The sequence below is a fragment of the Crinia signifera genome, chromosome 4, assembly GCF_055691185.1.
Source record: "Crinia signifera chromosome 4, ASM5569118v1, whole genome shotgun sequence".
In the NCBI taxonomy this organism is placed as follows: domain Eukaryota; kingdom Metazoa; phylum Chordata; class Amphibia; order Anura; family Myobatrachidae; genus Crinia; species Crinia signifera.
Genome location: NC_139220.1, coordinates 104484263 through 104510940, shown reverse-complemented (window position 1 = coordinate 104510940; position 26678 = coordinate 104484263). Strand labels below are relative to the sequence as shown.

General features: G+C 44.3%; 1 long non-coding RNA gene across 1 annotated transcript; it reads left to right on the top strand.

Moving 5' to 3' along the window:
* The first annotated feature begins 2912 nt into the window (after nt 1-2912).
* Nucleotides 2913-9209, top strand: LOC146072377 (uncharacterized). Its single transcript, XR_014473099.1, has 3 exons — nt 2913-2997; nt 3316-3450; nt 8525-9209. It is a non-coding gene; the product is annotated as an uncharacterized LOC146072377 (long non-coding RNA).
* The last annotated feature ends 17469 nt before the right edge of the window (nt 9210-26678 follow it).

Below are 26678 nucleotides of genomic sequence, written 5' to 3'. Positions count from 1 at the left end.
AATTTTACACTCCCACTCTCGGTACTTTATACCGGAAGTATAGTATCCGGGGGCACTACCCAAGAGAACACTATGTCCAATGGTCCGCACTGATATTAGCTCGTTCAACCGGATGTCCGTCAGCAGACACCGGAAACAGCCATGTGGAGCGCATAATGGAACGCACTTACGCTCCCTTCCTATTCGGGCAACCTGCATTTACACATTACACTTTCACTTGGCCTAATTAATAATTCCATTGCACTTTAAATCTCCCTAGAGTATTTGTTTCAACTATAACATGTGTGGCATCATTTTCTTTGATGTGCGCACACCGGAAGTTGTCACTGAAACGCACAGTGACTGGCGTCCCAGGAGCGCCATTTAGTTTTTGCAATTGTCTTATTACAGTCTCCTATAAGAGAATTTAGGAGATTACATCTACCCTATACACCTAGCGCCATCACTCCCATAAGTACTACTCGTTTTTTAACCCTATTTAGCCTTATTTTCGGCTTTATATTAATTTGGCCCTCCCCCACCCACAGGAAGTGAGGTCACTGCCTGAGAGGTATATTAAGGTGCCACATCCAGTCATTAGTACACAGGCTCCTGGAGACCCCGTGATACCTGGTTTAGACGTTTTTAAGGTAAGGTTGCACTCCCTGAGACTCCATATATGGGAGACCAAATATATCATTGTAACTTTGGATTCTGGTTGTACCACAGAAACTGCATTTATTGTGAACAGAGAGATACCCCCACTTTGTATATGTGTGAATTCACTATTGATGTTGGAGACCATCTCTTCACCCCAAGGGTATGTCAATTTGTGATATTATGGGCTAACACCTGTCTAACTGTGGGGAGCGATATTAAGATCTCTGTTCAATTTCACTTTAAAGGCTGTATAGACACACCCGCTAGAACCTGCTAGAACCTGAAGAATACCACACTGTTACTAATTCCTCAGCTGATCTATGCAAATTCATCTTCCGGTCATAAAAGACCACATTCATTTTGGTATGTAAACCATATTCTAAATTTTTTTTTTATGTAAAATGTATTCCATCTAAAGCTAATAAAGGTTTGACGTAAGGCCTTTGTTTATTATAGAGGCGGTACAAATCTTTTATTGTGGACAGAGCCTTTGTTTATTATAGAGGCGGTACAAATCTTTTATTGTGGACAGAGCGTTTTAACTTGAGAGATTTATTTACCGTAATAGGTATGTAAACATAATTCCCAACTTCTATACGGTCCTAACTGTTTTTTCCATTTTTTCTTACAAGATAAAACATATCTGTTTTTGCCCCTGTAGGCAATTCTAATAAAAGCATAAAAAAAATATATATATATATTATCCCACCTACAGACTGCGTAGGAGATTTCTCCTCATTAGGTATGTAGAAAAATAGTAATTCTGGATAAATAATTTCATCGCTCAGCTTGTATTTTCTTCATGTTTTCATCATCTTCCACTCCTCCTCCTCATCTTCTCGAATGAATTATTTCCTCCTCCTCACCTCCTTGAATATACGTTGCCTCCCTCCAGGCACATTTTTAGTTTATTGTGTATTTGAATTATACTTTGTATAAATTTTAGTATGTTTTAATATATATATGTAAAGGCTTGTTTTACCACTCACATAGATTGATTCATTTGCCCCTGATGAAGTCCTAAGGGACGAAACGCGTTGGGCCGCGGATCTACAATTTATGTGGCATCTTTCTGAAAAAACTCAGAACAAATGCAATTTTTTTACTGCTGGATAAATCATCAATAAATGTTTACCTGTTTTTTATGAAAATAACTGTTTATTTATTGTATGTATAGCCACGAAGTGGTACATTTAGCGCACCCCTATTCTCTTTATCTATATATATATATATATATATATATATATATATAAATACCAGTCCTTTGGAGTGTCGCGGATTCTTCTCTCTACCCACATTTCACCGAAGGCACCCAGGGCATTTGAGAATTGTAACAGGAGTGTCGGTTCTTCAGCGCCCACTATATATATATATATATATAGAGAGAGAGAGAGCGTGGTGGGTGCGGCGGCACTCAAATAAACTGACACAAAACGACCTGGATAACCCAACGTTTCAAGACCTGATGGTCTCTTTATCAAGGAGGTCTTCACTCCTTGATAAAGAGACCACCAGGTCTTGAAACGTTGGGTTATCCAGGTCGTTTTGTGTCAGTTTATTTGAGTGCCGCTGCACCCACCACGCTCTCTATCGATACCCCCAGGGGATCTCCAGCGGGGGGCACCAGCTATATACGCATAGACCCAGGAGGAGTGCCGCAGCCATCCAATTGTTGTATGTATATATATATATATATATATATATATATATATATATATATATACAAATCGGGTGTCCTGGAACTCCCAATGTCCGGTGCCCTCTTAGGGGTGAGATAGCCCAACATACAGTCAATGGAGTAGCGGCACTCAGAAGGCTTTTCTTTGAAGGTGTTTTCACCTTCAAAGAGAAGCCTTCTCAGAGCCGCTTCTCCATTGACCATATATATATATATATATATATATATATATATATATATATATATATATATATTTTTTTTTTTATTATTATTATTATTATGAATAAGAATGCATCAGAATAAATTAAAACCACACAATTCATAAAGGACAAAGGTAAAAATACATATATACTGTACATAAAATTGAAAATAAAATTAAAAACAGCCAAAATATGCAAATCAATCCTCATTATGTTAATTGGTAATGGTTTATTAATCCCTTTTAATATCGGCTGGCCAGCACTTGATTTGATATTTGATAATATAGGATTTTATCTCTATCGCCCTCTGCTGGCCACTGTGTCGAAATGCAGGCTTCCGGGATTTGCTCTCTACCTTCCTCTGCTGGCCATTGTGACGTAATGGAAGCTTCCGGCTTTTGAGCCAGCAGGCTCCGTGTGGATGGGGCAGGGGCACCTCATTCATGAATCTCCATACACACTGCGTATTGGATTTGACAGGTAATACTTGCCCTGCAAGCACGTCACCTCGGTCCAGCTACAAGCATCCTGAGGTGCACTGCAAATACCATCATGCCCGTCTGGACTACATATATGTGAAGATTTTTTTTTCTTGTCCTATTGATGCTCCTGTCCTATAAACTAATATAAGCAGGGTTATAGCAGGGGTTTGTGTTATGGAAAGGGTATGGGACACCGGCACCAGGGACCTACTCCCCTGAGGTCACTATCATGCCACACACGGGAGGGGGGAGGGACACAGAAAAACATACAGAATATGCAAAAAAAAAAAAATCCTCTACTCTCTGTGCCGCACAGGCTGCTCCCGCACGTGACACACACAGCCGTTACAGCCGCGCGCAGAGAGAAAGTCTGCAGCAGCAGCAGCCTAGCAGTGCGATCCCTGAGCAGAGTAGAATACGGTGCCCTGGTCCTTCACCTCTACAAGAAGAGGTACTGAAACAACTAAAATCTGACTGTGCTTGCTTGTCATGCAGGGTTGCCGACTTTAGAAAGCTCCTCTCCGGGAGAAGCCCGGAGAGGAGACTTTCAGCAGGAGTTCGGGGGGCAGAGCTTAAACGTGACATCATTAAGTCCTGCCCCCATGAAGGAAAGTGCCTTAATTTGCCGATCTCCTCGGATGGGGCGGGGCTAAACGACATGATGATGCCACTTAGCCTCGCCCCCTCCGGAGATCGGCAGAAAAGGTATTTAAACGCCGTGGCGAGGGGGGGGGGGGGACTGGAGCGGGAGGGTTGTCCACCTTTCTGGGGGCCGGGAGGGTAGGCAACCCTGCGATTGTTATGTCAGATGGCTGTGCTAGGAGTGGGCTTAATGTCACCACAGCTCTGGCGAGACGAATGGATATTGTGCGCTCTTTCTACTGCTTAAGAAAAAGAAACATTTCGTGTGATGTCTGTATATGTATAATACCAATGCATTTTGTCTATAACGAATTAATTTGAATTCCTCTAATGAGCATAATAACTTGCATGGTGGGCAGCAATTAATACTTGACATTCAGTGTGTCTGATGAGCTTTTTGAGAAACTTGTTTGAAATGTATAGAAGTTACTGATGAAGGATGACCATCGACCATCAATAAGGGATGGCCATCGATTGCAATAATGCAACTGGCCATCGATGGTGCTAAACTATGCAATGGATGACCATTGATACTTTTACCTATCGATGGTCATCCATTGTGTTTGATTAGTCTGTGGGCCAATCAGAACATGTGGGCGGGGCTCCACCATGTTGGGGGCGGAGCTATGCTCCGTGCCCTGGCACTTTGGGGAAAAAAAACATTCAAAACGTAATTTTCCTGTGCCATCGATGAAGGGAAACCATCTGGTTCTCCCCCATCGGTGGCAAAAGTATTTGATGTTGGCCATAAACCATCAATGATTTTTGAATCACAATAGTCAATAGCCTCCCTACCATCAATGATGTAAAATCATCGATGGTTTATGGCCGATGTCGAATACTTTTGCCATGGATGGGGGAGAACCAGATGGTTTCTTTCCATCGATCGATGGCACAGCAAAACCAATGTTTTGCTTTTTTTTTTTCAAAGTGCTGGGACACGGAGCATATCTCCGCCCTCCGACACCGGTGAAGACCCGCCCCTGTGTTGGCCAATCAGTCAAAAATTTGGTTGACCCTCAATGGGGAAAACTATTGATGGTCATCCATTGTATAGTTTAACACTATCGATGGCCAGTTGCACTATTGCCATCGATCGCAACCAACGATGGCAATGGCAACGATGGCCATCCCTACTGATAATGTCAAAGGCACTTCAAGCAAAATAATAAACAGGTTTATCTCAATCCAGATCTGAGGTTCTGGGGCAATTCCAGCCAAAACAAGGTAAAGTAATTTAATTCTATACATATGTGGATATATATATAAGAAGATAAAAAAAATTAAGACTTGAGCAGAACCATTACAATTGTCCAACTGGATGGCTGCCTGTTGTTTTGTCTATTGTCTATTTTATGTTTTTTTTTGTCTATATAGAAACATGCTTAATTAAGTGTATCATTTTTAAATTGATGTAAGTAAAGGTTATATTTTGAACGTTATTACAGTAGCATGTTAACATGATAAATTTGGGAACCCTAAACCAGAGCTTGACAAATCCCGGGGGCCAGATTCTGCTTCCTGGCGACCAGATCAGAGGAAGCAGAACCTGGTTTTGGGCAGATCAGCTGCAGCGGTGCCTGACGCCTGGCAGTGATCGCAAAATACTTGCTATAGTGCAGCAAGGGACCCCATTTTTAAAATAAGGGGGCTTAGCAAGCGTCCCCACAATCCCCTGCCAAACTCCTCTGTTTGTGTGCGGGCCTTTCCCTTGCTGCTGGATGAGCGGGGGCTGCATGACTTCCAGCCCGTGCTGGGGATCCAGACACAAGATGGCACAGGTGACACTAGGACACAAGGGGGCGCAGGTGACACTAGGGGGCACAGGCTACACTAGGGCACAAGGAGGTACATGTGACAGTAGGTCTCAAGGGGGCACAGGTGACAGTAGGGCACAAGGGTGCACAGATGACACTAGGACACAAAGGGGCATAGGTGACACTAGGACACAAGGGGGCACAGTTGACACTAGGGCACAAGGGGGCACAGGTGACACTAAGGCTGAAAGGGGCACAGTTGACACTAGTGGGCACAGGTGACACTAAAGGAGCCCATAGACGCTCCGTTTTCGCCAGCTCCGTTTTGTACTATGCGATGCGCGCTCCTGCGCATCACATAGTACGGTACAAAAAGTATGTGCTGCAAATACTTTTTGTACTAGGTACACATCTTATCGGATCACAGTGCATGCACAAAGCATGCAGAAGACATGCTATCCGATACGATGTGTACTTTAAAAGTACAAAACGGACCGGCAAAATGGACCGTGTATGGGGGGCTTAAGACACACAACAGGGCGTGGCTATAAATAGGATGCAAGAGAGCATGTACTACACTTGCTCAAAAAACACACTAGGACATAAGTGTGTGGGTAACAGTAGAACACAATAGGGCACAGGTGACATAAAGGGGGAAATTTACTCAGATGTGTATTATACTTCACATGTGATGTTGCTATGGGCAAGCAATCAGATCCTGTCTATTGTCTTCTAGAGAGTGCTAAATAAATAAGAAGTAGATTCTGATTGGTTTCCCATAGCAACATCGCATGTGAAGTAGAATACACATCTTAGTAAATTTCCCCAGAAGGGACATGAGCAACACTAGTACACAAGCGGGCATGGGTGAGAGTAAGCCGCAAGAGAATACGGGGAATACTACGACATAGAAGGCGAAGGTGCGACACTAATGCTGCTTTCAGACCGCAAAACTGGCTTTGACCCTGTATTTGGAAACGTTTCCAAAAACGGGTCTGCCAGGTAAAACCCCTTTCACACCGCATCTCTTAAACGGTATATTACCGTTTAAGTGCGTTTTTTTTTACACTGGCAGACCCGTTTTTGGAAACTTTCCAAAAACAGGGTCAAAGCCAGTCTTCAGCGCGTGCCGCCCCCGCCCCCCCTCCCCCGGGGGTTAACACCCCCAAATCCCCCCCACCCCAGGGCTAACAACCCCCCCCCCCCCCTGTGCAGCCGGTACCTCCGTTGAGTGATCCGGCACTGCAGTTGGTCGGGGAAGCACTTATGAAAAAAGCATCTTTCAGAAAATGGCTGCCCCATAGGAAAATCAGTCTTAAAAAACTGTCTTATAAGAAAAGTGACTTTCGGAAAATGGCTGCCCCCATATGAAAGAACCGGTTTTCCTATAGGGCAGCCATTTTCTGAAAGACGCTTTTTTTTCATAAGTGCTTCCGACCATACTGCACTGCCGGGATCCACAACGGAGGTACCGGCTGCACGGGGGGTGGGTCGACACGCTCGCGGGGGGGTCGACACGCGTGCGGGGGGGTCGACACGCGCGCGGGGCGGCTCCAGTGCTGTGAATATTTAATGAGCGCTCATTAAATATTCACTGCGCTAAATTTAGGACCCAGCTCATTGGCTGGGTCCTAAATACCGTTTCAGACCCGATTTTGATCCCAAAATACCGGGTCTGAAACGGGTAGGACCCTGCATTTTAACCGGTTTGAAAAAACGGTATTTTCAAACTGGTTAATTGGATCTGCACCTTTCAGACCGCACAGATTACCGTTTTAAAACGGTAAAAAACCGGCAATATACCGTTTACAAAGTGCGGTCTGAAAGGGGCATTAGATGCAAGAGGGCATGTGGCAGCCCAGAGACCTCGACTTGAAACATCAGGCAGCATCGCTTTCCCTTAGAAACCATGGGGAGATGCGGCTGGTGCATTAGCCCATTTAAAAGATTTACCTGGTGACTGTTTGCTTTGCTCGGTAGATGTAGCTAATTTATACACTTGCATCCCCCATGCTATAGGTCTTCAAGCCGTGAGGTTGTTATTGACAAACAATAAGCTATACAGGGGACCACATGTTGAGCTATTTTTGGAATTGTTGGAATTAGTCACTCTCAAAAAATTATTTTTTTCATGATGGGGGATATTTTTTGCAGTGTGAAGGGTGTGCGATGGGGTCGGCCGTGGCCCCATCGTACGCCAATTCCTTCATGTTCATGATTGAACAAGACTTTTTTTTCAGTTCTAATGTGATTGCAGCTAAAATCCTAGCATTTTTTCGTTTTATTGACGACCTGTTTATTGTTTGGGGTGGCACTGCTGATGAGTTCAGTAAATTTATTGAGGCCCATAATGCCATCGATAATCCTGTGAAATTCACGTTTAACATCGATAGTACTCAGGTCAATTTCCTTGATGTTACTATGAGGAAAGTAGAAGGCCATCTTGAAACATCATTATTCTGTAAAGTGACAGACAGAAATAATTTGTTAGCATCCAGCGCACACCCAGAGGCTTTAAAAAAGTCCTTGCCCCGCTCACAATTTTTGCGAGCATTACAACTTTTGAGTAATCTTATAAATGGGATTAAACAAGTAGACCTACTGTAATGTATGACAAATTCCTAGCTAGGGGTTATGATCATGACACATTGGATACTGTCAGACAAAAAGTACTGAACATCCCTGCCCACCAAATACATCTGAGTATTGCCACCAAATCTAAATCTAATAGGCATGTTTGGATAAATAAATTCAATCATTTGTCTCCTTTGGCCGTAGATAAAGCTAAAGCATTATGGCCCGTGATAGCATCCGACAAAGATTTAAAAGATTTGCAACACTCTAAAATAATGCCCTGCCATCAACGTGGTCGCAGCATCAAAGACTTAGTCGTTAAAAATTACATCTCTAAGCTAAATAAAGCCCCGTCAACATCCAGTTTTTTGGGCAGTAAACGTCTAGGTTGCTTTAAATGTCCCCACTGTACCACTTGTAGTTTTTTACAGACTGGTGCTGTATTCAATCATCCCTTTTCAGGAATTTTTTTTTACATACAACACTATTTAACTTGTACTACCAAATTTGTAGTGTATACCATCATGTGTCCGTGTTCCCTCATTTTTGTAGGTAAGACGGACTGTACCTTTAAAGAAAGAATGAACCAGCACCGCAGCGCAATACGAGCAGCGCTGACATCAGGTACAAGTGAACAGACCGTAGCGAGACACTTTGCTGCAGCTAATCACAGCTTGTCCTCGCTACGCTATCGCATCATTGACCACATACCCCCATTGACACGGGGAGGCGATAGGTCTAAAGCATTACTAAGACTGGAGTCGCGTTGGATAACGAAATTGGATGCATTGGCACCTAGGGGCCTAAACGAGTCTTTAGGCTTACAGTGTTACCTTTGATATTATGCTCATGTTAGATGTCCTATGTAAATGTTACATTATAGATACTTTATAGTTACTATTCTATTATGTGCTGTGTTTGCCCTTACAATGTGTAGTTATGTCATTATGCATTAATAAACCTTAATGTAATATTGCAAATATTTCCACAGTTAATTTAAGGCAGTGTATCAGAGTCAGTATATACTCTGCTATGCAACAGTATTTTTATTAAGTGTAATAATTTTACACCATTGTTTGTATTGTATGTGATGTATTTGTTATATGTTATCTCTTTCTGATGTTAAATTGGCTGTTGTGTGACGTCACCCCTGACGGACTAGATCCGGTTGTGGGAGGTGGCTTGTTAACGTGATTGGATATCTGTGCTATTTAACCAGTTTCCTGTTCTGTGTACCGTGTGGCTTGACAAAAACTCCAAATAAAGGAGTTGAAACGTTGCTGAAACCCATGTGTGCAGTATCTTCTTTCTGCTAAACCAGCTATTAAAGACCGGAGTGACGCCGACCTGTCGATATATATATATACAGGGCTATTTTTCAGTAGGCTCCAGCAGGAACTGAGGCCCTTATTCTAGTTCACTCTTTCTGCCAAAATGTTTCTTAGATGGACAAAACCATGTGCACTGCAGGCGAGGCAGGTGTAAAACCCCACCCAAATCTAAATATCTCTGCACAAGTAACACCTGCCTCACCTGCAGTGCACATGGTTTTGACCATCTAAGAAATATTTTGTCAGAAAGAGTTAACTAGAATAAGGGCCTCAGTTCCTGCTTGAGCCTTTTGAAAAATAGCCCTATATATATACATATATATATATATATATACAAATCGGGTGTCCTGGAACTCCCAATGTCCGGTGCCCTCTTAGGGGTGAGATAGCCCAACATACAGTCAATGGAGAAGCGGCACTCAGAAGGCTTTTCTTTGAAGGTGTTTTCACCTTCTCAGAGCCGCTTCTCCATTGACCATATATATATATATATATATATATATATATATTTTTATTATTATGAATAAGAATGCATCAGAATAAATTAAAACCACACAATTCATAAAGGACAAAGGTAAAAATACATATATACTGTACATAAAATTGAAAATAAAATTAAAAACAGCCAAAATATGCAAATCAATCCTCATTAAGTTAATTGATAATGGTTTATTAATCCCTTTTAATATCGGCTGGCCAGCACTTGATTTGATATTTGATAATATAGGATTTTATCTCTATCGCCCTCTGCTGGCCACTGTGTCGAAATGCAGGCTTCCGGGATTTGCTCTCTACCTTCCTCTGCTGGCCATTGTGACGTAATGGAAGCTTCCGGCTTTTGAGCCAGCAGGCTCCGTGTGGATGGGGCAGGGGCACCTCATTCATGAATCTCCATACACACTGCGTATTGGATTTGATAGGTAATACTTGCCCTGCAAGCACGTCACCTCGGTCCAGCTACAAGCATCCTGAGGTGCACTGCAAATACCATCATGCCCGTCTGGACTACATATATGTGAAGATTTTTTTTTCTTGTCCTATTGATGCTCCTGTCCTATAAACTAATATAAGCAGGGTTATAGCAGGGGTTTGTGTTATGGAAAGGGTATGAGACACCGGCACCAGGGACCTACTCCCCTGAGGTCACTATCATGCCACACACGGGAGGGGGGAGGGACACAGAAAAACATACAGAATATGCAAAAAAAAAAAAAATCCTCTACTCTCTGTGCCGCACAGGCTGCTCCCGCACGTGACACACACAGCCGTTACAGCCGCGCGCAGAGAGAAAGTCTGCAGCAGCAGCAGCCTAGCAGTGCGATCCCTGAGCAGAGTAGAATACGGTGCCCTGGTCCTTCACCTCTACAAGAAGAGGTACTGAAACAACTAAAATCTGACTGTGCTTGCTTGTTATGCAGGGTTGCCGACTTCAGCAGGAGTTCGGGGGGCAGAGCTTAAACGTGACATCATTAAGCCCTGCCCCCATGAAGGAAAGTGCCTTAATTTGCCGATCTCCTCGGATGGGGCGGGGCTAAACGCCATGACGATGCCACTTAGCCTCGCCCCCTCCGGAGATCGGCAGAAAAGGTATTTAAACGCCGTGGCGAAGGGGGTGGGGGGGAGCGGGAGGGTTGTCCACCTTTCTGGGGGCCGGGAGGGTAGGCAACCCTGCGATTGTTATGTCAGATGGCTGTGCTAGGAGTGGGCTTAATGTCACCACAGCTCTGGCGAGACGAATGGATATTGTGTGCTCTTTCTACTGTTTAAGAAAAAGAAACATTTCGTGTGATGTCTGTATATGTATAATACCAATGCATTTTGTCTATAACGAATTAATTTGAATTCCTCTAATGAGCATAATAACTTGCATGGTGGGCAGCAATTAATACTTGACATTCAGTGTGTCTGATGAGCTTTTTGAGAAACTTGTTTGAAATGTATAGAAGTTACTGATGAAGGATGACCATCGACCATCAATTAGGGATGGCCATCGATTGCAATAATGCAACTGGCCATCGATGGTGCTAAACTATGCAATGGATGACCATTGATACTTTTACCTATCGATGGTCATCCATTGTGTTTGATTAGTCTGTGGGCCAATCAGAACATGTGGGCGGGGCTCCACCATGTTGGGGGCGGAGCTATGCTCCGTGCCCTGGCACTTTGGGAAAAAAAAACATTCAAAACATAATTTTGCTGTGCCATCGATGAAGGGAAACCATCTGGTTCTCCCCCATCGGTGGCAAAAGTATTTGACGTTGGCCATAAACCATCAATGATTTTTGAATCACAATAGTCGATAGCCTCCCTACCATCAATGATTTAAAATCATCGATGGTTTATGGCCGATGTCGAATACTTTTGCCATGGATGGGGGAGAACCAGATGGTTTCTTTCCATCGATCGATGGCACAGCAAAACCAATGTTTTGCTTTTTTTTTTTCAAAGTGCTGGGACACGGAGCATATCTCTGCCCTCCGACACCGGTGAAGACCCGCCCCTGTGTTGGCCAATCAGTCAAAAATTTGGTTGACCCTCAATGGGGAAAACTATTGATGGTCATCCATTGTATAGTTTAACACTATCGATGGCCAGTTGCACTATTGCCATCGATCGCAACCAACGATGGCAATGGCAACGATGGCCATCCCTACTGATAATGTCAAAGGCACTTCAAGCAAAATAATAAACAGGTTTATCTCAATCCAGATCTGAGGTTCTGGGGCAATTCCAGCCAAAACAAGGTAAAGTAATTTAATTCTATACATATGTGGATATATATATAAGAAGATAAAAAAAATTAAGACTTGAGCAGAACCATTACAATTGTCCAACTGGATGGCTGCCTGTTGTTTTGTCTATTGTCTATTTTATGTTTTTTTTGTCTATATAGAAACATGCTTAATTAAGTGTATCATTTTTAAATTGATGTAAGTAAAGGTTATATTTTGAACGTTATTACAGTAGCATGTTAACATGATAAATTTGGGAACCCTAAACCAGAGCTTGACAAATCCCGGGGGCCAGGTCGCCATGGCGTTCAGATTCTGCTTCCTGGCGACCAGATCAGAGGAAGCAGAACCTGGTTTTGGGCAGATCAGCTGCAGCGGTGCCTGACGCCTGGCAGTGATCGCAAAATACTTGCTATAGTGCAGCAAGGGACCCCATTTTTAAAATAAGGGGGCTTAGCAAGCGTCCCCACAATCCCCTGCCAAACTCCTCTGTTTGTGTGCGGGCCTTTCCCTTGCTGCTGGATGAGCGGGGGCTGCATGACTTCCAGCCTGGTGCTGGGGATCCAGACACAAGATGGCACAGGTGACACTAGGACACAAGGGGGCACAGGTGACACTAGGGGGCACAGGCTACACTAGGGCACAAGGAGGTACATGTGACAGTAGGTCTCAAGGGGGCACAGGTGACAGTAGGGCACAAGGGTGCACAGATGACACTAGGACACAAAGGGGCATAGGTGACACTAGGACACAAGGGGGCACAGTTGACACTAGGGCACAAGGGGGCACAGGTGACACTAGGGCTGAAAGGGGCACAGTTGACACTAGTGGGCACAGGTGACACTAAAGGAGCCCATAGACGCTCCGTTTTCGCCAGCTCCGTTTTGTACTATGCGATGCGCGCTCCTGCGCATCACATAGTACGGTACAAAAAGTATGTGCTGCAAATACTTTTTGTACTAGGTACACATCTTATCGGATCACAGTGCATGCACAAAGCATGCAGAAGACATGCTATCCGATACGATGTGTACTTTAAAAGTACAAAACGGACCGGCAAAATGGACCGTGTATGGGGGGCTTAAGACACACAACAGGGCGTGGCTATAAATAGGATGCAAGAGAGCATGTACTACACTTGCTCAAAAAACACACTAGGACATAAGTGTGTGGGTAACAGTAGAACACAATAGGGCACAGGTGACATAAAGGGGGAAATTTACTTAGATGTGTATTCTACTTCACATGTGATGTTGCTATGGGCAAGCAATCAGATCCTGTCTATTGTCTTGTAGAGAGTGCTAAATAAATAAGAAGTAGATTCTGATTGGTTGCCCATAGCAACATCGCATGTGAAGTAGAATACACATCTTAGTAAATTTCCCCAGAAGGGACATGAGCAACACTAGTACACAAGCGGGCATGGGTGAGAGTAAGCCGCAAGAGGATACGGGGAATACTACGACATAGAAGGCGAAGGTGCGACACTAATGCTGCTTTCAGACCGCAAAACTGGCTTTGACCCTGTATTTGGAAACGTTTCCAAAAACGGGTCTGCCAGGTAAAACCCCTTTCACACCGCATCTCTTAAACGGTATATTACCGTTTAAGTGCGTTTTTTTTGGAAGCTTTTCAAAAACAGGGTCAAAGCCAGTCTTCAGCGCGCGCCGCCCCCGCCCCCCCCCCCTCCCCCGGGGGTTAACACCCCCAAATCCCCCCCACCCCAGGGCTAACAAACCCCCCCCCCCCCCTGTGCAGCCGGTACCTCCGTTGCGTGATCCGGCACTGCAGTTGGTCGGGGAAGCACTTATGAAAAAAGCATCTTTCAGAAAATGGCTGCCCCATAGGAAAATCAGTTTTAAAAAACTGTCTTATAAGAAAAGTGACTTTCGGAAAATGGCTGCCCCCATACGAAAGAACCGGTTTTCCTATGGGGCAGCCATTTTCTGAAAGACGCTTTTTTTTCATAAGTGCTTCCGACCATACTGCACTGCCGGGATCCACAACGGAGGTACCGGCTGCACGGGGGGTGGGTCAACATGCGCGCGGGGGGGGGAGGGGGTCGACACGCGTGGGGGGTGGGTCGACACGCGCGCGGGGCGGCTCCAGTGCTGTGAATATTTAATGAGCACTCATTAAATATTCACTGCGCTGAATTTAGGACCCAGCTCATTGGCTGGGTCCTAAATACCGTTTCAGACCCGATTTTGATCCCAAAATACCGGGTCTGAAACGGGTAGGACCCTGCATTTTAACCGGTTTGAAAAAACGGTATTTTCAAACCGGTTAATTGGATCTGCACCTTTCAGACCGCACAGATTACCGTTTTAAAACGGTAAAAAAACTGCAATATACCGTTTACAAAGTGCGGTCTGAAAGGGGCATTAGATGCAAGAGGGCATGTGGCAGCCCAGAGACCTGGACTTGAAACATCAGGCAGCATCGCTTTCCCTTAGAAACCTAGGGGAGATGCGGCTGGTGCATTAGCCCATTTAAAAGATTTACCTGGTGACTGTTTGCTTTGCTCGGTAGATGTAGCTAATTTATACACTTGCATCCCCCATGCTATAGGTCTTCAAGCCGTGAGGTTGTTATTGACAAACAATAAGCTATGCAGGGGACCACATGTTGAGCTATTTTTGGAATTGTTGGAATTAGTCACTCTCAAAAAATTATTTTTTTCATGATGGGGGATATTTTTTGCAGTGTGAAGGGTGTGCGATGGGGTCGGCCGTGGCCCCATCGTACGCCAATTCCTTCATGTTCATGATTGAACAAGACGTTTTTTTTCAGTTCTAATGTGATTGCAGCTAAAATCCTAGCATTTTTTCGTTTTATTGACGACCTGTTTATTGTTTGGGGTGGCACTGCTGATGAGTTCAGTAAATTTATTGAGGCCCATAATGCCATCGATAATCCTGTGAAATTCACGTTTAACATCGATAGTACTCAGGTCAATTTCCTTGATGTTACTATAAGGAAAGTAGAAGGCCATCTTGAAACATCATTATTCTGTAAAGTGACAGACAGAAATAATTTGTTAGCATCCAGCGCACACCCAGAGGCTTTAAAAAAGTCCTTGCCCCGCTCACAATTTTTGCGAGCATTACAACTTTTGAGTAATCTTATAAATGGGATTAAACAAGTAGACCTACTGTAATGTATGACAAATTCCTAGCTAGGGGTTATGATCATGACACATTGGATACTGTCAGACAAAAAGTACTGAACATCCCTGCCCACCAAATACATCTGAGTATTGCCACCAAATCTAAATCTAATAGGCATGTTTGGATAAATAAATTCAATCATTTGTCTCCTTTGGCCGTAGATAAAGCTAAAGCATTATGGCCCGTGATAGCATCCGACAAAGATTTAAAAGATTTGCAACACTCTAAAATAATGCCCTGCCATCAACGTGGTCGCAGCATCAAAGACTTAGTCGTTAAAAATTACATCTCTAAGCAAACTAAAGCCCCGTCAACATCCACTTTTTTGGGCAGTAAACGTCTAGGTTGCTTTAAATGTCCCCACTGTACCACTTGTAGTTTTTTACAGACTGGTGCTGTATTCAATCATCCCTTTTCAGGATTTTTTTTTTACATACAACACTATTTAACTTGTACTACCAAATTTGTAGTGTATACCATCATGTGTCCGTGTTCCCTCATTCTTGTAGGTAAGACGGACTGTACCTTTAAAGAAAGAATAAACCAGCACCGCAGCGCAATACGAGCAGCGCTGACATCAGGTACAAGTGAACAGACCGTAGCGAGACACTTTGCTGCAGCTAATCACAGCTTGTCCTCGCTACGCTATCGCATCATTGACCACATACCCCCATTGACACGGGGAGGCGATAGGTCTAAAGCATTACTAAGACTGGAGTCGCGTTGGATAACGAAATTGGATGCATTGGCACCTAGGGGCCTAAACGAGTCTTTAGGCTTACAGTGTTACCTTTGATATTATGCTCATGTTAGATGTCCTATGTAAATGTTACATTATAGATACTTTATAGTTACTATTCTACGTTGGTCCAAATGACTCCAAACGCGTTTTCGACTGCATGAGAGTGAGCAGTCGAAAACGCTTTTGGACTCATTTGGACCAACTTGTGGAGGATCTCTTTGAAGGACCTGGCATTTACCTAGCTTTACCTGGAGGGAACGTGGGCTGTCTTTATCCCCTGGACTTACCACACATACCTTGTTTGAGAACTCTGATTTATTTCTTTGTTCTCCACCTGAGACGGTAACATGCCATTTGGTTTCTTTGTCCTCCATTTTATGCTATTTTATACAAATAAATGATTTTACACTATACCCCCCCATTATCTTTATTTTGGGTCACCACTGTTTGAGACGACCGTGTGACGAACCTTCACAGTCCCTTCAATTGGGTGTCCACCCGTGTGATCCTATTGAGCTCAGCCATTCGGAGAAGAGGAACCCTCTTATACTCTAAGGGGCGTACGGTATTTACAACTAAGCTTTCCCCATTTTCGGAGAAGAGGATCGTTCCCACATATATAGGAACGTAATAATTGGCGCCAGTGGAGGAGTTATCAATTACTATTCTATTATGTGCTGTGTTTGCCCTTACAATGTGTAGTTATGTCATTATGCATTAATAAACCTTAATGTAATATTGCAAATATTTCCACAGTTAATTCAAGGCAGTGTATCAGAGTCAGTATATACTCTGCTATGCAACAGTATTTTTATTAAGTGTATTATTGCACCATTGTTTGTATTGTATGTGATGTATTTGTTATATGTTATCTCTTTCTGATGTTAAATTGGCTGTTGTGTGACGTCACCCCTGACGGACTAGATCCGGTTGTGGGAGGTGGCTTGTTAACGTGATTGGATATCTGTGCTATTTAACCAGTTTCCTGTTCTGTGTACCATGTGTCTTGACAAAAACTCCAAATAAAGGAGTTGAAACGTTGCTGAAACCCATGTGTGCAGTATCTTCTTTCTGCTAAACCAGCTATTAAAGACCGGAGTGACGTCGACCTGTCGATATATATATATACAGGGCTATTTTTCAGTAGGCTCCAGCAGGAACTGAGGCCCTTATTCTAGTTCACTCTTTCTGCCAAAATGTTTCTTAGATGGACAAAACCATGTGCACTGCAGGTGAGGCAGGTGTAAAACCCCACCCAAATCTAATTATCTCTGCACAAGTAACACCTGCCTCACCTGCAGTGCACATGGTTTTGTCCATCTAAGAAATATTTTGTCAGAAAGAGTTAACTAGAATAAATAAGGGCCTCAGTTCCTGCTGGAGCCTTTTGAAAAATAGCCCTGTATATATATATATACATGTTAAGTCCATTTCTGGGGTGCCATGCTCAATAATTCGAATAAACAACATGTATTTTAGCAGCAAGCAGAAATAATAGTCTGCACTCCTCATGTATTTTTTTTTAAATGATACGCTTTGTTAAAGGTTAACGAGGTTGATACAAGACATCTCTTGTAATGTATCAACCTTGTGAACCTTTAACAAAACGTATCACTTTAAAAAAATACCTGAAGAGTGCTGACTATTATTTCTGCTTGCTGCAAAAATACATGTTGCTTATATATATATATAGCAGGCGATGTAGAAACAAACAGCGGCACTCAATCTGGAATTTTCAAAGTTCCGGGGTTTATACGCCCCTTTGTCAAGCCCACACCTTGACAAAGGGGCGTATAATCTCCGAAACGTGGGATTGCATTTTGGTTTGCTGAATACACTTTGAAAGTTCCCGATTGAGTGCCGCTGTTTGTTTCTACTTTGCCTGCTACATTTCTGTTCCGGAAGGCACCCAGGTAGTCGTTTATTTGGGAGAGTGCCGGTCCTACACATTACGCTATATATATATATATGTACAACAAGGAATGACTCTAGTCGCGCCACAGAGATAGCTGCTGCTCTAAAAGACCCCCCTGTTAGTGGGAGACAAGTGGGTATGGATATAGCGATGGATAAAGAGCGCTAAAGGATTCCTCCACCCTGTGTGTAATGTACAAATAGTTCAAATGCAGCAGAACATATACAAGATTCTGAAAAGTTTAACAGATCTTTTTATTAAAAAGTTATAATTTAAAATTGTATGATGTCTTAATTCATTCCTTAAAGCTGATGCCAACCCAACGCGTTTCGTCTTTGGAAAGACTTCATATGGGGTTTTTAGGGAAAACACTGCGGGTGGTGAAAAAATGCCAAACTTACTCTCCTCCCTGATCGCTGAGAAACAGTTTACCACACATTTTTAATTTTAATCATGATTTTCCAGATTGCGATTTCTCCAAAAAATTGATATTCACCATATGGTTAGAAACCTTCATTTCCATCGTTATCTTCATTCATTGTTTCATTGGTATGTACTCGTTTGTTTGTGAGTATACCCCTTTGGACATTTGATGTTAACAATTGTTGTACATTTGTTATATTTGAATATTGATGTATAGTTTGACTTACATTTGGCATTTTTTCACCACCCGCAGTGTTTTCCCTAAAAAACCCCTGATAAAGTCTTTCCAAAGACGAAACACGTTGGGTTGTCATCAGCTTTAAGGAATGAATTAAGACATCATACAATTTTAAATGATAACTTTTTAATAAAAAGAACTGTTAAACTTTTCAGAAACTTGTTCTGCTGCATATGAATATGCTGCATTTGAACTATTTGTACATTACACACAGGGTGGTGGAATCCTTTAGCGCTCTCTATCCATCTCTCTCTCTCTATATATATATATATATATATATATATATATATATATATATATATATATATATATATATATAGTCTCTCTCCAATTGCACGGGGTATGCAAAAGATAGGACCAGCACATCCATTGGATGTGCTGGTCCTATCTTTTGCATACCCTATGCAATTGGAGAGAGACTGTTCTAAATCTATGACCTGGCACTCCCTGTTGTCTACTGTGTGCGTCTCCCACCTGCAACATATATATATATATATATATATATATATATATATATATATACAGTATAGACACAACGTGGCCCGGCACAGCCTCCTATAACAAGTGATAGTTGGGTGCCTGCACGGAGTAGTGCATGTATGTCCCAGTCTGTGGTGCGGCACTCCAAATCAGACTCCTCTCATAGCGGTACAATAAATGTTTTATTCCGTCTCTAGCAATGTTTCAATGCCGCTAGGGCATTGTCATCAGGCTCAGAGTCCATCTAAGAAATATTTTGTCAGAAAGAGTGAACTAGAATAAGGGCCTCAGTTCCTTCTGGAGCCTGCTGAAAAATAGCCATATATATATATATATATATATATATATATATATATATATATATATATACCGTATATACTCGAGTATAAGTCGACCCGAATATAAGCCGAGGCACCTAATTTACATTAGTTTACAGATGGCCTGACACCCCCCTGTTGGGTGCTGGCTCTTCTGCACTGTGTATACAGATGGCCTTACACCCCGATATATGGTAAGATATCCATCTGACTGGGAGTTATATGCACTAATTGTGAACCTGTATTGCATGGAGGATTTCTCTCTCCAATTACCCCACCCTGTCACCCTGCCTATACCAGTTGATGCTATATTTGAATGTATTGACTGACCTTAGGTTTTAAAGTGTGACTCCGTATTTATAGGGGATTCTTTCCTTCATATATATTTTCACCCTGTCACATACGTGGGACTTGTTCCCTCTATTCATCAAAAATTTCAACATTGAATATAGTGTATTTGGGTAAGGTCGACACATGGTGTGTGCCGACACAAGACTACAGACCAGGACTGCATTCTAAACCATTGTGTATATTCCATCATAGATATCCATCTGACTGGGAGTTGTATGCACTAAATTGTGAACCTGTATTGCATGGAGGATTTCTCTCTCCAATTACCCCACCCTGTTACCCTGCCTATACCAGTTGATGCTATATTTGAATGTATTGATTGACCTTAGGTTTTAAAGTGTGACTCCGTATTTATAGGGGATTCTTTCCTTCATATATATTTTCACCCTGTCACATACGTGGGACTTGTTCCCTCTATTCATCAAAAATTTCAACATTGACTATAGTGTATTTGGGTAAGGTCGACACATAGTGTGTGCCGACACAAGACTACAGACCAGGACTGCATTTTAAACCATTGTGTATATTCTATCATAGATATCCATCTGACTGGGAGTTGTATCAATTTTTGTTAGCCCATTTCTTTCTTGGGCTTGCGGCCAATTAGAGCAAGATATTCAGTCTTATGTGAAGTACAGATTGTGCATTTTCTGAAATCTCTTCCTTTTTTACTACCTTTGCACGGTATAGCAGCGACCCACAAGGAACAATACCAGAGTGCACCCTGTGCTTCCTTCTGCAATTCACTACCCAGATATACAGCTCAACCATTGTTCACTACGTCTACATGCGTACACACTGGACAGTAGTGTATACCTGGGATTAAAGTGAAATTGCTCTTCTTTTCTGGCATCTCCCATAGTCGGGGTTCTCTCATCCCCAGGGGACCCATTACCTGACTCTGCGCTGTCACTGTATAACAGGGCCAGGTTGGTGACCCCTGGAGACAGCAGAAACCTTCTTTTTGTCTTAACTCCTGTACATGTGACGCTCGCAGAGTCCGCTCAACTGTGCAGTTGTCCGGTTGCCATCATATGCACAGGCAGCAGCCACTAGGCCAGCCTTTTCAACCCAGGTACTTCACCACAATTCTCAATTTCTCTTGGATCTTGCAGTCCAATTAGAGTAAGATTATACACATTTTTCGACCATTAGAAAGTAATTAAGATAACAATAAGTTGTACTGCCAGACAGTGTGCCATTTGTTACGCATTTATTAGATATGTGTCTATGATAACCAATATGGTTAATTGAAGACGTGCTTAGTCAGAAATAATCCTTTACAGGAATACGCTGATATTACAGCCATATTGAATAGAGGCATTTAGCCCATTTTCAGACCCAGATATCATATTTTCACGATCTTTTCTCAATTTTTTCTATTCATGTTACAGGTTGAGTATCCCGTATCCAAAATGCTCGGGACCAGGAGAATTTTGGATAACGGATTATTCCGTATTTTGGAATATTTTAATATTTCAATGATGTATTTTGAAGTATCTTGCATTTATGCTGTATAAACACATAATATACACACAAATATATTTTATTACCACATAAAATACACACAAACATATTTTAATTGTTCAAAAAACAAGGTTTCAAAACGTGAAACAAAATGTGTGTACTATCTCAGCACTGAATTTGAATGCCAAGCAATCATTGTCTTGCACATATATAGTGCCAGTTACATATCATGTCCCCAGTGATGCTGTTACATATGTCCCCAGTGAGTTTTTAGCAAAAAAAAAATTTTTTTTCACTTTCTGGAATGTCCGTATTTCGGAATAATTCGGATAACGGATATTCGGATACGGGATACTCGACCTGTATCTGTATGTCCTTGTCTCATGTTCGTCTCTTGATCCATTAACAGGATCAATTTTAGTATTAATAAAGTTGATATTTTAGACTGATACGTTTATATTATAGAAGGCAGTGCCCCACCCGGGAGTTTCTTTCCTGATATTCTCCCTTGAATATCAACCCGTTTCCAATTGTATTTACCATACTCCCCGGGAGCACCTCCACAACAAGATTATAACATAATTTACTCACTCACATGTTGACTGGAGTTTAACCTTCTTACCTGCTAGCAAATCAGTCCTGTGCACCTGGCCCCCATCCCCTTCCCCTTTCCCCATTTTTCCAACCCCTATATAAGGTGTCTGCTCTCCTGCACCCAGTAATAATAAATATGCATATATGTCATGAACATATTATCGCGCCTCATTCTTTTTTTATCAGGTGGGCCTTCTCCACAAATGAATTGCGATGTCACCAGACAAGCCAACTACATCTCTGGGCTTCTGTGAGGTCATCTTTACTACAGCATATACTGAAGATGGGACGGCAATAGCAGCTGACCCACAACAGGTAATGACGCGCGATAATACCTTCCTGGCACACATGCATATTTATTAAATCTATATGTTTGCTAAAGACTGTCATTTGTACAGTATTGTTATAGCCGGCCTGACACCGCGGTATTGGGTGCTGGCTCTCCTGCACTGTGTATAGAGACAGCCTGACACCCCGGTATTGGGTGCTGGCTCTCCTGCACAGTGTATACAGACGGCCTGACATCCCGCTATTAGGTGCTGGCTCTCCTGCATGGTGTTTACAGATGGCCTGACACCCCTCTGTTGGGTGCTGGCTCTTCTGCACTGTGTATACAGACGGCCTTACACCCCGCTATTAGGTGCTGGCTCTCCTGCATGGTGTTTACAGACGGCCTGACACCCCACTGTTGGGTGCTGGCTCTTCTGCACTGTGTATACAGATGGCCTTACACCCCGCTATTAGGTGCTGGCTCTCCTGCATGGTGTTTACAGACGGCCTGACACCCCTCTGTTGGGTGCTGGCTCTTCTGCACTGTGTATACAGACGGCCTTACACCCCGCTATTAGGTGCTGGCTCTCCTGCATGGTGTTTACAGACGGCCTGACACCCCCCTGTTGGGTGCTGGCTCTTCTGCACTGTGTATACAGATGGCCTTACACCCCGCTATTAGGTGCTGGCTCTCCTGCATGGTGTTTACAGACGGCCTGACACCCCTCTGTTGGGTGCTGGCTCTTCTGCACTGTGTATACAGACGGCCTTACACCCCGCTATTAGGTGCTGGCTCTCCTGCATAGTGTTTACAGACGGCCTGACACCCCTCTGTTGGGTGCTGGCTCTTCTGCACTGTGTATACAGATGGCCTTACACCCCTATATAAGGTGTCTGCTCTCCTGCACCCAGTAATAATAAATATGCATATATGTCATGAACATATTATCGCGCCTCATTCTTCTTTTATCAGGTGGGCCTTCTCCACAAATGAATTGCGATGTCACCAGGCAAGCCAACTACATCTCTGGGCTTCTGTGAGGTCATCTTTACTACAGCATATACTGAAGATGGAACGGCAATAGCAGCTGACCCACAACAGGTAATGACGCGCGATAATACCTTCCTGGCACACATGCATATTTATTAAATCTGTATGTTTGCTAAAGACTGTCATTTGTACAGTATTGTTATAGCCGGCCTGACACCCCGGTATTGGGTGCTGGCTCTCCTGCACTGTGTATAGAGACAGCCTGACACCCCGGTATTGGGTGCTGGCTCTCCTGCACAGTGTATACAGACGGCCTGACATCCCGCTATTAGGTGCTGGCTCTCCTGCATGGTGTTTACAGACGGCCTGACACCCCTCTGTTGGGTGCTGGCTCTTCTGCACTGTGTATACAGACGGCCTGACACCCCGCTATTAGGTGCTGGCTCTCCTGCATGGTGTTTACAGACGGCCTGACACCCCTCTGTTGGGTGCTGGCTCTTCTGCACTGTGTATACAGACGGCCTTACACCCCGCTATTAGGTGCTGGCTCTCCTGCATGGTGTTTACAGACGGCCTGACACCCCTCTGTTGGGTGCTGGCTCTTCTGCACTGTGTATACAGACGGCCTTACACCCCGCTATTAGGTGCTGGCTCTCCTGCATGGTGTTTACAGACGGCCTGACACCCCACTGTTGAGTGCTTGCTCTTCTGCACTATGTATACAGACAGCCTGACACCCCGCTATTAGGTGCTGGCTCTCCTGCATGGTGTTTACAGATGGCCTGACACCCCTCTGTTGGGTGCTGGCTCTTCTGCACTGTGTATACAGACGGCCTTCCGCCCCGCTATTAGGTGCTGGCTCTCCTGCATGGTGTTTACAGACGGCCTGACACCCCTCTGTTGGGTGCTGGCTCTTCTGCACTGTATATACAGACGGCCTTACACCCCGCTATTAGGTGCTGGCTCTCCTGCATGGTGTTTACAGACGGCCTGACACCCCTCTGTTGGGTGCTGGCTCTTCTGCACTGTGTATACAGACGGCCTTACACCCCGCTATTAGGTGCTGGCTCTCCTGCATGGTGTTTACAGACGGCCTGACACCCCTCTGTTGGGTGCTGGCTCTTCTGCACTGTGTATACAGATGGCCTTACACCCCGCTATTAGGTGCTGGCTCTCCTGCATGGTGATTACAGTCGGCCTGACACCCCCCTGTTGGGTGCTGGCTCTTCTGCACTGTGTATACAGACGGCCTTACACCCCGCTATTAGGTGCTGGCTCTCCTGCATGGTGTTTACAGACGGCCTGACACCCCTCTGTTGGGTGCTGGCTCTTCTGCACTGTGTATACAGACGGCCTTACACCCCGCTATTAGGTGCTGGCTCTCCTGCATGGTGTTTACAGACGGCCTGACACCCCCCTGTTGGGTGCTGGCTCTTCTGCACTGTGTATACAGACGGCCTTACACCCCTATATAAGGTGTCTGCTCTCCTGCACCCAGTAATAATAAATATGCATATATGTCATGAACATATTATCGCGCCTCATTCTTTTTTTATCAGGTGGGCCTTCTCCACAAATGAATTGCGATGTCACCAGACGAGCCAACTACATCTCTGGGCTTCTGTGAGGTCATCTTTACTACAGCATATACTGAAGATGGGACGGCAATAGCAGCTGACCCACAACAGGTAATGACGTGCGATAATACCTTCCTGGCACACATGCATATTTATTAAATCTGTATGTTTGCTAAAGACTGTCATTTGTACAGTATTGTTATAGCCGGCCTGACACCCCGGTATTGGGTGCTGGCTCTTCTGCACTGTGTATAGAGACAGCCTGACACCCCAGTATTGGGTGCTGGCTCTCCTGCACAGTGTATACAGACGGCCTGACAACCCGCTATTAGGTGCTGGCTCTCCTGCATGGTGTTTACAGACGGCCTGACACCCGTCTGTTGGGTGCTGGCTCTTCTGCACTGTGTATACAGACGGCCTGACACCCCACTATTAGGTGCTGGCTCTCCTGCATGGTGTTTACAGACGGCCTGACACCCCTCTGTTGGGTGCTGGCTCTTCTGCACTCTGTATACAGACGGCCTTACACCCCGCTATTAGGTGCTGGCTCTCCTGCATGGTATTTACAGACGGCCTGACACCCCTCTGTTGGGTGCTGGCTCTTCTGCACTGTGTATACAGACTGCCTTACACACCACTATTAGGTGCTGGCTCTCCTGCATGGTGTTTACAGACGGCCTGACACCCCACTGTTGGGTGCTGGCTCTTCTGCACTGTGTATACAGACGGCCTGACACCCCGCTATTAGGTGCTGGCTCTCCTGCATGGTGTTTACAGACGGCCTGACACCCCTCTGTTGGGTGCTGGCTCTTCTGCACTGTGTATACAGACGCCCTTACACCCCGCTATTAGATGCTGGCTCTCCTGCATGGTGTTTACAGACGGCCTGACACCCCTCTGTTGGGTGCTGGCTCTTCTGCACTGTGTATACAGACAGCCTTACACCCCGCTATTAGGTGCTGGCTCTCCTGCATGGTGTTTACAGACGGCCTGACACCCCCCTGTTGGGTGCTGGCTCTTCTGCACTGTGTATACAGACGGCCTTACACACCGCTATTAGGTGCTGGCTCTCCTGCATGGTGTTTACAGACGGCCTGACACCCCTCTGTTGGGTGCTGGCTCTTCTGCACTGTGTATACAGACGGCCTTACACCCCTATATAAGGTGTCTGCTCTCCTGCACCCAGTAATAATAAATATGCATATATGTCATGAACATATTATCGCGCCTCATTCTTTTTTTATCAGGTGGGCCTTCTCTACAAATGAATTGCGATGTCACCAGACAAGCCAACTACATCTCTGGGCTTCTGTGAGGTCATCTTTACTACAGCATATACTGAAGATGGGACGGCAATAGCAGCTGACCCACAACAGGTAATGACGCGCGATAATACCTTCCTGGCACACATGCATATTTATTAAATCTGTATGTTTGCTAAAGACTGTCATTTGTACAGTATTGTTATAGCCGGCCTGACACCCCGGTATTGGGTGCTGGCTCTCCTGCACTGTGTATAGAGACAGCCTGACACCCCGGTATTGGGTGCTGGCTCTCCTGCACAGTGTATACAGACGGCCTGACATCCCGCTATTAGGTGCTGGCTCTCCTGCATGGTGTTTACAGACGGCCTGACACCCCTCTGTTGGGTGCTGGCTCTTCTGCACTGTGTATACAGACGGCCTGACACCCCGCTATTAGGTGCTGGCTCTCCTGCATGGTGTTTACAGACGGCCTGACACCCCTCTGTTGGGTGCTGGCTCTTCTGCACTTTGTATACAGACGGCCTTACACCCCGCAATTAGGTGCTGGCTCTCCTGCATGGTGTTTACAGACGGCCTGACACCCCTCTGTTGGGTGCTGGCTCTTCTGCACTGTGTATACAGACGGCCTTACACCCCGCTATTAGGTGCTGGCTCTCCTGCATGGTGTTTACAGACGGCCTGACACCCCACTGTTGGGTGCTGGCTCTTCTGCACTGTGTATACAGACGGCCTGACACCCCGCTATTAGGTGCTGGCTCTCCTGCATGGTGTTTACAGACGGCCTGACACCCCTCTGTTGGGTGCTGGCTCTTCTGCACTGTGTATACAGACGGCCTTACA